The sequence below is a fragment of the Halichoerus grypus genome, chromosome 5 (genome assembly GCF_964656455.1).
Source record: "Halichoerus grypus chromosome 5, mHalGry1.hap1.1, whole genome shotgun sequence".
In the NCBI taxonomy this organism is placed as follows: Eukaryota; Metazoa; Chordata; class Mammalia; order Carnivora; family Phocidae; genus Halichoerus; species Halichoerus grypus.
Window position 1 is genome coordinate 55,630,631 of NC_135716.1, and position 13,778 is coordinate 55,644,408.

Consider the following 13,778-nt stretch of genomic DNA (forward strand, 5'->3'; position numbering starts at 1 on the left):
TCCCTGCTGAGGTTGGAGCCCAGCACAGAGCCTGGCATGGGCTCAATCTCACCACCCATGAGTCATGATCTGAGCCAAAATCAAGACTTAGATGCTTAACCAACTGAGCCACCCAAGCACCCATATTTACAAATGATTTTTTAAATTAAATTATGTAAGTTCTTTAAAATACATCCCAATCTTAGGGTAAATATTATGAATGCATATTGCTAGAAATTTCTATCTTGAATTGGAGCCCTGTATGGCTAAGAAATAGGGGATAGAAAGAAAAAATATTCAGCAAGTGAAGAGACTTATTAACCAAACTGTCTCCCCTTTAAAGGAGATTCTAAATTTTAAGCACTTCGAGTTGGGTTCTAGAACTATTCTATTTTTATTCATAGACAGAAAACAGGCCTGAACCAGGGATTAGGAAAGCTTACAGGTTATTAGGAAAGTCCTTTTTAGGAAAATCATAGCTATTAGTCTGCTGCTGAGAAAGTTGGGTTTCATTCAAAGAATCTCTTAATTATCTCTCCTATTGCTGAAGCTGCAGTTAACATATAGAAAAGAGTTCTTCCCTTTAATGAATTCCCAAATGCTGTGGCATTTACTAAGGAAATATTTAAGTAGAGCCATTGTTCAGAGGATATTTTATTCTTTCCTTACTACCACTGCCCCTGCCTCAGCTTATTAGTTTCCTAGTGGGAGGTTATAAGAAATCTGTGAGAATTTATTGTATTCTCTGTCTGGCCTTATTCTTTACTTAACTTTGTACTTAACTGGTACAAAAATAAAAATAGGTTCAGACCCTAGAGGGTGCTGATTAAGAAAACTCTTAAGCAAGATACAAGTTATTCAGCTTCAGTAAGATTGTTTGCTTAGTCCTTTCACTTAATCATTAATATAAGGAAAATTAAAGTTCATGACTATTCATTTCTTTTCAGTGAGTATAGAGTATTCAATATGAGCAAGGCTTGGTATTCCATTCTGGAATATAAAGATGGGTAATAGAGTCTTGGGTCCTGGCCACATACACTTACGGTCTACTTAGAGGGTAAGATAAATATATGTTTATTCATTGTAATAAGCACCAAATTAGAAAGAACACAACTGATGAGCACTCATCCAGGCCTGGGAGACCAGCAGGCTTCTGGGAGGCAGTGTGAGAATCTGCCTTTGGCGGGGAGACTGGGTGAACATAATTGAAGAACAGTAAACATTTTGATGTAGCTGGACCTTAAGAATCTGTGGAGGGGTGAAAGAAAGTGAGAGATAAATAACATCTCTTTGGGGATACTCTTAGAGTAAAAGAAGACATTAAATTATCCAGGTTTGAATTACATTTGCAAAAGAAATATTGAGCAAGGAAGTTAAAAATATTGGTAAGAAAGTGGTGGACATGGAGTCCAACCTGGATTCCTGAACCACAGGTAAAACCCTTGGTCTTAAGAGACAAACCTCCTTCCAGTCTGAAATAAATCTGATTACTATGATAGCCCCAAGAGATCCTACTTATTTGTTTTTCTCAGCCTTGTGATGCCCACCTGGTTTAATGTCATGTGAGATGACTCAAGAGCCTACATCTTACTATATTGGTACCTGAGCTTGGAATACTTATAATTGGGACTTTATAGAAAGAAGCAAAACAGGAGTTGCATTTAATATAAGGAGGCAAAATTACATGCAAATAAACTATAATGACATCAAATTTAGTTCAAATAAGAATTTCATATTCTTCCCTAATAAATACAACTTCTTACCCAAGTAAGTTGGAAAGAGAGAAAGATCTCCTTCTGGGCAGTCTATGTTTCTTTCTTCTTTTTGTCTTTAAATTTGGCTGAAACTCTTCTATGTGTCCCACGCAGTTCTCCTAAACAAGTCTAGGAGGTTTTTGTACAGGGCACTTATTAGTATCTCTAGGTTTTCTAAGACTCCATTTGGAATCTTTCCGTTTGGATTACTTTTCATTACTGAGACATGTTTTTTGTCTTTTGGTTGTTGTTGTTTTGTGTGTGTGTGTGTGTGTGTGTGGTTTTTTTTTGCAGTTCCCTCTGCAAAATTCCTGCCACTGCTTATTACTGATAAATTTCTTTGCTTCAGATTTATTTCTGTTTTCCAACCCAAACACTTTTTAGTCATTGACTATTGTTTTTATGTTATGCTCCTGATGTGGAAATCTACCAATTTTAAATTCCATTTTTCAAATTGCACCGACGTGGATGGAACTGGAGGGTATTATGCTGAGTGAAATAAGTCAATCAGAGAAAGGCATGTATCATATGATCTCACTGATATGAGGAATTCTTAATCTCAGGAAACAAACTGAGGGTTGCTGGAGTGGCGGGGGGGTGGGAGGGATGGGGTGGCTGGGTGATGGACATTGGGGAGGGTATGTGCTATGGTGAGCGCTGTGAATTGTGTAAGACTGTTGAATCGCAGACCTGTACCTCTGAAAGAAATAATACATTATATGTTAAAAAAAAAAAAGAAGAAGATAGTAGGAAGGGAAAAATGAAGGGGGGGAATCGGAGGGGGAGACGAACCATGAGAGACTATGGACTCTGAGAAACAAACTGAGGGTTCTAGAGGGGAGGGGGGTGAGGGTTGGGCTAGCCTGGTGATGAGATTAAAGAGGGCACGTACTGAATGGAGCACTGGGTGTTATACACAAAAAATGAATCATGGAACACTACATCAAAAACTAATGATGTAATGTATGATGATTATCATAACATAATAAAAAAAATCCATTTTTATTTTTGAGAAGGGTAACCTTGCAAATGGGGTCTGGGAATTTAAAACTGATTTCCTACAAGATGCTCAGTCTATCAATCAAGAGACATTTATGATGTGCCAGTGGATTTCCAAACACTGTGCTAAGCACAACAGATAATATGATGAACGAGATCAAATCTTTGCTTTCAGGGAGCGTAGAGTCAAGTGGGCAGAAACATGGATGTAATGATGCTTTTATGTAACATAATCTAACATCCTATTCAGCCTCAAAAGCTCAAATATTTTATTATTTGGCCACTTGATTATAAATGTCATGTAAAACAGTAGACACCCTGTATTTATCTCAAAGCATTCCATCACCTTATTCCGGGTTATATTTCCCTTGTCTATGTTCCACCCAGGCGCCCCAACTCTTGGACTTCTTTTAAAACAACTTTTGACGGCGCCTGGGTGACTCAATTAAGTGTCTGCCTTCAGCTCACGTCATGATCCCAGGGTCCTGGGATCGAGTCCCGTATCGGACTCCCTGCTCTGCCAGGAGTCTGCTTCACCCTCTCCCTCTGCTGCTCACGCTCTCTCTCTCACTCTCTCTGTCAAATAAATAAATGAAATCTTTAAAAAAAAAGTTACCAAAGTGTGCACTTTAAATATGTTCAGCTTATCGTATGTCCATTACACCTCCATAAAGCTATTAAAAGGAAAGTGACACTTGGTACAGGTAAGGTAAATGTGCTGTGTTGCACATTGCTAAACTGTTTGCCTAGAAATAACTGGAAAAAAGAAAAAGTGATCCAAAAAGATGTGAGGCACACCCTGAGAGGTGTCTAATATAATAATCATAGAGTGTGAAAAAAGAAGCCCAAACAGTAATGTAGGCAGAAAATACAGAGTAATAAAAGCTTACAATTATTTTCACCAGACTCTTAGCACTATAAATACATGTATTACACATGTAGACAGTTTAGTAATATTTTCTTATAATAAACCCAATGGTATATAATATTGTTAACTCCATTATAAAGATGAAGAAACAGAGACTCAGAGAGTATTAGCTTGTGTATTAGTCAGGATTGTATAGAAAAACAAAACCAATAGGAATTGATTCACATGATTATGGGGGCTGACAAGTCCCAAGATATTTAGGGTGAGTTGGCAAGCTGGAGACCAGGGAGAGCCCAGTGTGTAGTTCTAGTCTAACAGCCAGAAGGTTTGAGACCCAGGAAGAACTGATGTTTCTTATAATGTGAAGGCAGGAAAAAGCTGATGCCCCTGTTCAAAGGCAGTCAGGCAGGAGGAATTTTTTCTTACTTATAGGAGAGTCAGCCTTTTTGTTCTGTTCAGGCCTTTAACTGATTAGATGAGGCCCACCCACATTAGGAAGGGAAATCTGCTTTACACAGTTTATCCACTCAAATGTTACTCTCATCCAGAAACCTCATGGACACACCCAGAATGATGTTTGACCAACACTCTGTGACCTAGTCAATTTGACACATAAAAGTAACCATAACAGCTAGTAAAGGCTAAACTATTTATAAAAGAAGTAATTTTGAGAAATATCTGTAAAGGTAGGTTTAACTATGGACAGATACAGAGAGTAGCTCAGAGGAATGAGTAGGGAAAAACCTAGCATTAAGAAAGAATTTTTATTTAGGGCGGCTGGGTGGCTCAGTTGGTTAAGCGACTGCCTTCAGCTCAGGTCATGATCCTGGAGCCCCGGGATCGAGTCCCGCATCGGGCTCCCTGCTCAGCAGGGAGTCTGCTCCTCCCTCTGACCCTCCCCCCTCTCATGCTATCTCATTCTCTCTCAAAGACAGGATTTTTATTTAGAAAGTAAATGTTGGTACATGTATATATATTGATAGATGATCCAGAAGAAAGGTAAAACAATTATGTTTCAGAGGAAATAATATAACTGCAAGAGTGCAATCTTGGGAAAGTGAGTCACTGAATTGATTCTACAATGAGCTAACAAGCTGAGACCGGGCATTAGAATTGCATTCAAAGTGCATTTAAGCTCAAGACCAACCTACCTTTCCAATCTCTCTTTATCACTCTCCATTTCACGCATTAAAAATCTCCAATTATTGTAAACACCCTATGTTTTTCATTCCTCTGGGTCCTTGTTCTCCCTTTGACCTCATATAAGAGCATCCCTCACATGGCTCTCACAGAGTGAACTCTGTCTACCTCACTCTTCAAACCCAGTTCCAATGTCTATTCAGCTTCCTCTGTGCAGTTTCCTCCAACTTCCTGAGATCAAGTCTACTACTCCTTATCCTTTGTACTCTGAAAACACTTCACATGACCCTTTATAGCTCTGATCATATTACACAGTAATGTTAATTTCTGTATCTGCTTCCTCTATTAGATTGTCACGTCCTTGAAGATTGGCAACATATTTTCTCTTCTAATCCCTTATCAAACACACTGCCCACCATAGTGTTTGTTCTCAAAATTTATTTCAATGAATGAAAACATGGATAAAATGTAACTGGCTCAGCTGAATCTCAGCACATATTTACATGTAGAAAGAACGTCCAACATTTGATAACAACTCAGTAGGGAACTGCTATACCATTTCAAAACTTGCCTCTGCAAGCACACAAGAATACAGAGTGCAAAATGCCTAGGGCCAATAATACAATGCCCGTAGAGTTAAGACTAGCTCCTCAAACATTGCCTGATCGCCCAGTATCAGATGACCCCTGAAGATGGCATGAGTATCCCTAGGCTATTAGAATTCTGTTGAGGGAGGTTGGATAGTTTTCCAATGAGCTATGTAGAAAGATGAAATTGACAAAGGCTAAGGGACCTGCCTAAGACTAAAGAAAGAGCCCATATTTGAGTTCTCCTCTGACCCTGTTTGTATGTTTGGAACATAAAACCCTCTTTACTTCAGCAAAGTAGCTAATAGTTTAAACAGAGTAACAAAGCAGAGAATATCAACAGTTTTTCCTCAGTAATAGGCCTTTACCATGGGTGTCAAATTTCTGCTACAATTTTTTTTCAACAAGCTGAGAGAAGTAATGAAAGATGTTCTCTCTCTCTCCCTCTCTCTCTCTTTCTCTCAGTTCTAAAGTTGAGTATGCTGTGCCCAATGTGAGCCTTAGACTTCCTGTTTGAGATTTATAGATCATTTCAAACTTTCTGCTGGGGCTGTCTGTTTCCCATCCTATTTCTCTGGGCTAGCAACCCTGTAAATAGTTAACATGCAGGTTTAATTTTTTAGTCTATTTCCTTAACAAATTCTTGAGCTGGGAGCCTTCTCCAAGGGCAAAAGTAATCAGTTAGACCTAGGCAATGGGAAATGGCGCTTAGCACAGGTGTTCCTGGAACCTCCTCTCTCATCCCCTTATTCCTTCCCTTTGTCACCAAATTTTCCACAGTAAAGAGTCCTTGGCCTCTCAGAAATGGGCTGCTCCGCCATTATGGCAGTCTATTTAGCAACTCTACTTTTGCGTGATGGCCCACGAAGATCCTGAGTTCACTTCATTTCTGTTACAGTCAAAACTAGCTTTGCATATGCCTATATTTAATGGTTTTCTCTTGGGACTCAAGTCATTCATATTTTATGTGGGGTAACTTAATTTTATGATGTGTCTGGTATAAATAGGTTTTTTTTTTTTTTTTCTTCTCTGCTCCTCTAAGACAATGACAATTTTATTTTCCATTTATGGTAACATTAATGTAATCTCCTGGAATTTAAGTGCATCATTTCTCTCTGTAACAACGATCTCATTTGCCGAGAATCAGATTGAGTGCAGTGTTTAATACTGACCCAGCACCACCAACATCAAGGAGAGCTTTGTCTGGGTAACCAGTCACAGAAGAAGGGGGGAGCAAGAAATGCTCATGATGGCCTCTCATTTTTGTCACGCTTGCAGTTGATAAACCGCCACCCAGCTAGCCTCAGAAAAGTTGTAAGACCGCCTCTGCATCTGGGCGTAATGGAGCACGTTAGGTTTCCATTTTAAGTTCTATGAACCTCATCTTAGCAAAGGTCCTCAAACCATATTAGTTTGAAAGGCAGAATGTTTCTTACAAAAAGAAAATACCTACAATCTTCCATTGCTTGTCATTAATGATACCCATAAACTCCTTCCCACTGCCGGTATTGCTGTCAATCAGGGAAATCAGTGCTGAGAAAAGCACTGTGCTCAAAAAAGCCTGCAAGAGTTCATTCCAGTTCCATTGTTCTTAGGTACCATGCTGCTCTAGCATAATAGCGATGAAGCTCAATCTCTGACATCGTGCATTTTAACTAGAATATTTTGGCATTCTGTTTTACTTGTTACACTCATAAGGGAGGAAAAAATGGATCCTTTGTATTTTGCGCAAGAAAGAATATCATTCTTTAGAAGTCACTTTAAAAAGAGTTCATCAAATTCGATTTTATAGAATCATACATACCTACAAAAAAAAAAAAAAATGCCCAGAAATATATGACCTATGCTAGCTCGTAGTTTTTATTTCGACTCTTTCCAGCCAAGATCAATCCATCTTCTCCCATTGATTCTGTAAGATACTTCTACCAAATTTCTTTGGGTATTCCTATAAAAATCAGGCTGGGCACAAGGAATTTCTGAATTCTGATTAAAAATAGTTATGCTGTCTTAATGCAAATACTGGAGTATCATCAGAACACTAGAGATACTCTGCGCTCTGCACTCTTCTTTTCATCTATTTTGACAGTGCAGCTTTAGAGCTTACTCGGTGCCTGGGTGAGCTAAGGACTCACGTGAAAGCTCCCTGGCTGAGTTTCAAGCTAAATAAAACAGAGGTGAGGATGTTGGGGGTAAAGGGTTGAAAAGAAACCAGGGACATTAGTTAGAGAATGTTTAAAACTGGGCATTTTCTTACAACTGTGCTCCAAAAACCTTAGAACTCAGTTAGGATAATGCCCGGTGCTTGACCCCAGAGAACTTTTCCTGTCATCTAGACATTTGAGAAGCAAGCAATTTCATGAGCGGGCCTTGTCCATGCTTCCGTTCCCTGTTAATTACCATTTTTCAAATGATGCCACCACCAGATAGTAAATTCCTCAGAGGTAAGGTCCCCTAGGTTCACTTTTGCATCTCTTGAGTTTAGTATAATGACTGGCATATAATCAGAAACCAGTGCATATGTGGTGAATGAATAGATGGATGGATGAATGAATGATTGAATGAACAAACACCCTGGCCAAGTCAATAAGTGGTTCATGTTCATCCTAACCTTCAGTGCTATACTAAGAAATCTTTTGATTCTAACTGTGAAAAAAGCTTAATAAAGTGTATTGCAGCTTCACACTTAAATAACATCCAGGACAGCAAAAACCAAACAGAGCCTGTGTGCTATTAAGGATAGTTCTCCTTCAAGGGCTTAGAAAGACACGGCGTCACGCAAGAGTGCACAGTGTGCTGAAGTGAATAAAGTCTGGATCTCTGCCCTGATACAGGCCTTTTCGTTGTGAGCCCTTGAGCAGCGTGCAACGTGCAGGCCCCATCAAGCCTCAGGGAGATTGACCGTGGAGCACCACCCCCCCAAAGCCCCATTTGCTGATCTTTATAACTTAGCAGGGAATTGTTCTTTGCAGATAGGATAATGATTTAATGTTAATAGATCCTCAATGGCTATTTAAGCTATTGCTCTCCAAGGCTTACGATTTTTTAAATTGCTAATGTTTTCACTTATAAATATATATTTGTGCTCTAGAGCATTTTTTCCAAGGAAGAAATTGAAAACATTAAACAAGGACTCTTCTCTGATTTACCAAATGAGACTTCTGGACAAACGACCATGCCGATCGTGAAAATTAAAAGCCGGAACACTTCAATACTAAACCAACAAACATTTAATTGAGAATTTACTATAAAATTAGTTACGTTCTACGGTTAAAAAAGCTTGCGAACTCCTGGAAGCACACTCTGCTTTTGATCATATGAACAAGTTAGCCCAAGTCAAAAGAACAGTTTTGAAGTACTTTCGGTTACTGTGTGAGCAGAACGGCGTGGCGACATAGCCTGCCACGGGCAAATGTTGCCCGCAGAGCTCGAGGTAGTGCTCGTGGGCAGAGCGCCTTGGAGCCAACAGGTAACCAGCTGTAGATACGGTTCTCAGGTTAGGTCGTCTGTGTAACCTATGCAAAACAAATGAACGTAATGTGCTTAGATGTTTTTACAGGAGAGCCAATGTTAATTGTTCATCTAAAAGCCCACAAAATAAATACGAGGTAATTTTGAAGATATAAAAAGAAGAAGCAACAAATATGCAAAGCAAAGGAAATAAAAACACCTATTGTCCCACAATCTAGAGGTAACTACTATGATAGGCTTGGTGAATGTTATTCCAGGATGCTTTTCACACATCAGTCTATGTTGTTATGAAAACTAGCTCAAACTCTACATACGATTCATAACCTGGTTGTTAAAATTAATGACATACTACAGATAGCTTTCTATGTGAATAGTTCAATATCTATCCATAGCACTGTTTGATGCTCTCGTTGTTCTTGTACAATATTCCATTCTTTCTGATGATATATACATCATCCTGAATTTTTAATCAGTACACTATTTATTACTGAACCTTCAAACAGTATCCAGTTGTTCACCATTATAAACATTGCTTTAATGAGTAACTTTGTAGTTCAAAGATTGAAACTTACGTTTTCTTAGGATAAATGTAGAAATGCTGGATCAAACATATGGTACATAACATAGTAGCAAATTTGACCTGCTCACCAAAATCCATCTTCTCCTCTTTGTCTGGGACACAGCCAGGTTACTTTCCCTGTCTACACTGCACTTGTACGTAATCATGAAATTGAGCTTCAGTTCATGATTGTCAGAGCAACAGTGACCCGTACAAACCTCTTACGCATACTTCTCCATACATTTTTTTCCTTTTCAGTTGTTTGGAGTGACAGTGTTCCTTGGGACAAGTTTGGAAGCCCTATATTTAAAGTTGGTGAGTGGCACCTGGGTGGTTCATTTTGTTGAGCGTCCGACTCTTGATTTCGGCTCAGGTCCTGATCACAGAGTCCTGGGATCCATCCCCGCGTCGGGCTCCATGCTCTGCAGGGAGTTTGCTTGGGATTCTCTCTCTCTCTCTCTCCCTCTGCCCCTCCCCCCCAATAAATAAAATAAAACCTTTTAAAAAATTAAAAATAAGAAAAATAAAGTTGGTGAGTCTTCTGTCAGCCTGGGTGCTGGCAGGACTGTGTAGAGAAGTGCTCTACTCACATGGTCCCTAACTCAATACTGTTAACATGTACAAGAAATAAATCTCCATGGTGTTTGAGCTCTTACATGTTTGGGGACCTACCTGACACTCTAACCAACACATACACTTTGAAACTTTTATAATATTTATTGTCATAATGACATCCAAAATAAATAATTTCCTAATTTATTTTACACAATAGGTAATTGGGATTTTATTGTCTTTTGAAAACTCTTTATCAAACAAGTGAAAAATGATATGCCCTTGTTCTAATTTGCCTCTTTTAATTATTAATGAGGTTGAATGTTTTTTCACATACTCATAAGTAACTGCAATTGAAATAAAATATTGAATCTTGTTCTCTAATCACTAACCATCCTAAAGGTAGTGTTAGTAGTAATATTGACTTACAGCAAATTGGAAATTGGAAAGTATTGCAAATAGACCTTCCAATATTAAAAGGAAATAAGGAAATAATATTAATTTATTTAAAATTACCCTGTTCTAAGGAGTTAAGGTGATAGATTTATTATTTTCTATGAGACTTTAAGCTTAACATAATAGCATAAATTATGGGAAAATAAATTTCATATATTATTATTGACTCATGATAATTAAGCATTTTATTCAAGCGGAACAGAAAATTGAACATAAACTAAGCTTTTACGATTAAAACAGAGGACCTTCAGGGAACATATTTGTTAATTTTTTTTTTTTAAATCTCATCCTCAATAGTTAATTGTTGTCTACTTATTATTGAACACACATGTACAAATCTCACATTTAAAGAAAATAGAGGCAAATAAAATTCTTTACAAAATAATCAGATTTTAACTAATCCATCCCCTTAGTATTTTCTGTTGCTTGGTGATCTTCTTTTCATTAGGGCAGCCAAACCTTGCTGCCCTGTAATATCCATAACCTTCAGGCAAAAACAAACTGTGACTTTCTTTGAAGTAAGCTTTCCAAAGCCTAGCCCCAAGTTCACCAGGGATTTAAGGCACTCAGATGAAGCCGGAGTAAGACTTTTGCCCTGCTCCCCAAGACCAGAGCCCCTCCTGGTATGGAAGCAATAGGTGCCCGCAGGTCCCAGGACTGGGGAACCCAAGCCTCAATCGCTCCACACAAATCTTCACTTGCGCAAGAGTGACAGCAACTTGGTAGGGCCAGGAAAACAAGAAAGCAGAAGAAGCCCATAGCCTTTTTCTAAGGAGTAGAAAGAATCCCAAAGTAGAGATGTCATAGAATATTTAAGTCAGAGGTCACAATTGGCACCTGTGGTGGGCAAAATAATAACCCTTCCCCCCAGTGCTACCGTCTTAATCCCTGGAATCTATCGATACATTAATTTACATGGCAAAAGGAAATTTAGCTTTTTAAAAAAAAAAAAGATTTTATTTACTTATTTGAGAGAGAAGCAGGTTCCCTGCGATCAGCGAGCCAGATGTGGGGCTCAATCACAGGACCCTGAGATCAAGACCTGAACCAAAGGCAGATGCTTAATCGACTGAGCCACCCAGGCACCTGGGAAATTTAGCTTTGATTAAAGGCCTTGAGATGAGGAGATTATCCTCATGTGTCCAATATAATCAAATGAGTCTTTAAATGTGGAAAGCCTTTTCCCAACTGTAGTCAGAGAGAGCTGTGACAATAGAGAAGGAGCCAGGGAGGGATGACATTGCTGGCTTTGAAGACAGAAGAAGGGAGCCATGAGCCAAGGCACGTGGGTGACCTCAAGAAGCTGGAAAAAGCAAGGAAACAGAATCACCGAGAGTCTTCAAAAAGGAACATAGCCTGTCAACACATTTGATTTTAGCCCAGTGAGATCCATGGCCAACTTCTCACCTACTTAACTATGAGATAATATATTCGTACTGTTTTATGCCACTGAGTTTGTGATAATTTCTTACAATAGCAATAGAAAACAATTATGGCCATCCACAGGCTAGAGATGGCCTGCACCTGGCAAGTTTCACATTAAAACCTTCCATCTACTTTCTTGAAAACACAGAAGATCTGTGAACATCTGTCCACATTTGCACATGGAAGTATTTCACCAGAACTGAAAACACCCTCCTCCTCCAACAGGACAAGTTGTTCTCCAGGTCATCATGGTCCCCACTATCCACCTACCTCTTTACCCATCTAGCTATGACAGGTATTTAAGTTGTGGCATAGGTCTAAGCCTATGGACTCAAAATAGCCTCACATCGTTTACCAGCTGCTTAGCATTACATAAGAACAGTAATTCTATGTGGCCAGAGAATATCTTGGAGACTGTAACGTCTATAGGTAGTCCTGTTGAGTTTCCCATGCCAGGGGAGGGGTGCAGGGCTGCCGCCGGGTGGGGACAAGAGCTGAAGGAATCGTGCAGTCACAGATAGAGGACCATGCAACAAGAGCAAACAAAGAGAGCAGGAATGAGGGCATCTCACTGGACATCAGCAGTTACCCTTCTCCGTGCTTTGGCAATTAGGGAAAGAAGCTTCCCAGAATCTAGGATTCATAACACCAGAGAAAAAAGAAACGCTAAATTGACTAAAGATTAATTTTACTCCAGAGTCATAAAAGAGAGCATAGTAAAAATAATAATAAAAAAAACCAATAAACAATTAGTGGAGTATATAAAATGTAGTCATGTAAAATAATGGGATGCATAAAACAAAGGTTAGTAAAAATAGTTTGGGGTTTATCTGTTACGACAAGATGAAGTGTTAGAATACAGACGGTGAAAATTATAGTGTAGACCAATACTCTGAACTGAAAAGTTCCATATGTCATCATGAGTTTTTTCCTATCTTTCATACCCACACACAGAAGAGCATACAAAAAGATAAAACACGTTAGCCCATTCCTCTTCCCTCTTTGAGATCAGAACAGGGCAGAGGACGAAAGTCAATCTTCAGTTGTATTAACTTTATATTCATCTTATGGCAAAAAAGCATTATAGTGTTATTTTATTATTAGAAATTAGGTTCAGATGAATGGATAAAGAAGATGTGATACACACACACACACACACACACACACACACACACACAATGGAATATTAGTTAGCCATAAAAAGGAATGAAATCTTGCCATTTGCAATGATGTGGATGGACCTAGAGGGTATTATGCTAAGCAAAATAAGTCAGAGAAAGACAAAAACCATATGAGTTCACTCATATGTGGAATTTAAAAAACAAACAAATGAACAAAGAAACAGAGACAGACAGACTTAGACAAACCAAGAAACAGACCCTTTTTTTTTTTTAAGATTTTATTTATTTATTTGAGAGAGAGAGAATGCAAGAAAGAGAGAGAGAGCATGAGCGGGTGAGGGCAGAGGGAGAAGTGGACACCGCTGCTGAGCGGGGACCCCAATGTGGGGTTTGATCCCGGAACTCTAGGATCATGATCTGAGCCGAAGGCAGACGCCCAACTGACTGAGTCACCCACACGCCCCAGGAAACAGATTCTTAACTATAGAGAACAAACTGATGGTTACTGGAGGGGGGTGGGTGGGGGGGACAATGGGTTAAACAGGTGATGGAGATTAAGGAGGGCACTTGTCATGATGAGCACAGGGTGTTGTATGGAAGTGTTGAATCACTATATTGTACACCTCAAACTAATATAACACCGTATCTTAACTATACTGGAATTAAAATGTAAAACTTAATAAAAAATAAAAAATTAGGTTCAGTTATTAATTCAAAAATTTATATTTCCTAAATGTTACATTTACGTCAGACTTTTTCAATAAACTTTAAGATGAATTTCATATCCAATACAACACATGTGAACATTTTAAGTGCACGATTTGATGAATTTTGACAAATGTATGTACCCATGGAGCCATGCCCCCGATG

The 13,778-nt window shown here is 38.8% G+C and overlaps 1 protein-coding gene across 16 annotated transcripts in view; it reads left to right on the top strand.

Annotated features, from left to right (window-relative positions):
- PEX2 (peroxisomal biogenesis factor 2) overlaps nucleotides 1–13,778 on the top strand; it is an 89,693-nt gene that overhangs the window by 50,507 nt on the left and 25,408 nt on the right. The window contains exon 1 of one of the 16 annotated variants that reach the window (XR_013447845.1): nucleotides 9,600–9,669. The exons of the other annotated variants lie outside the window; for them this stretch is intronic. The gene's annotated coding sequence lies outside the window, so the exon portion shown is untranslated. Of the gene's footprint in view, nucleotides 1–9,599; nucleotides 9,670–13,778 lie in introns of those variants that run through there. 16 annotated transcript variants of the gene reach the window in all.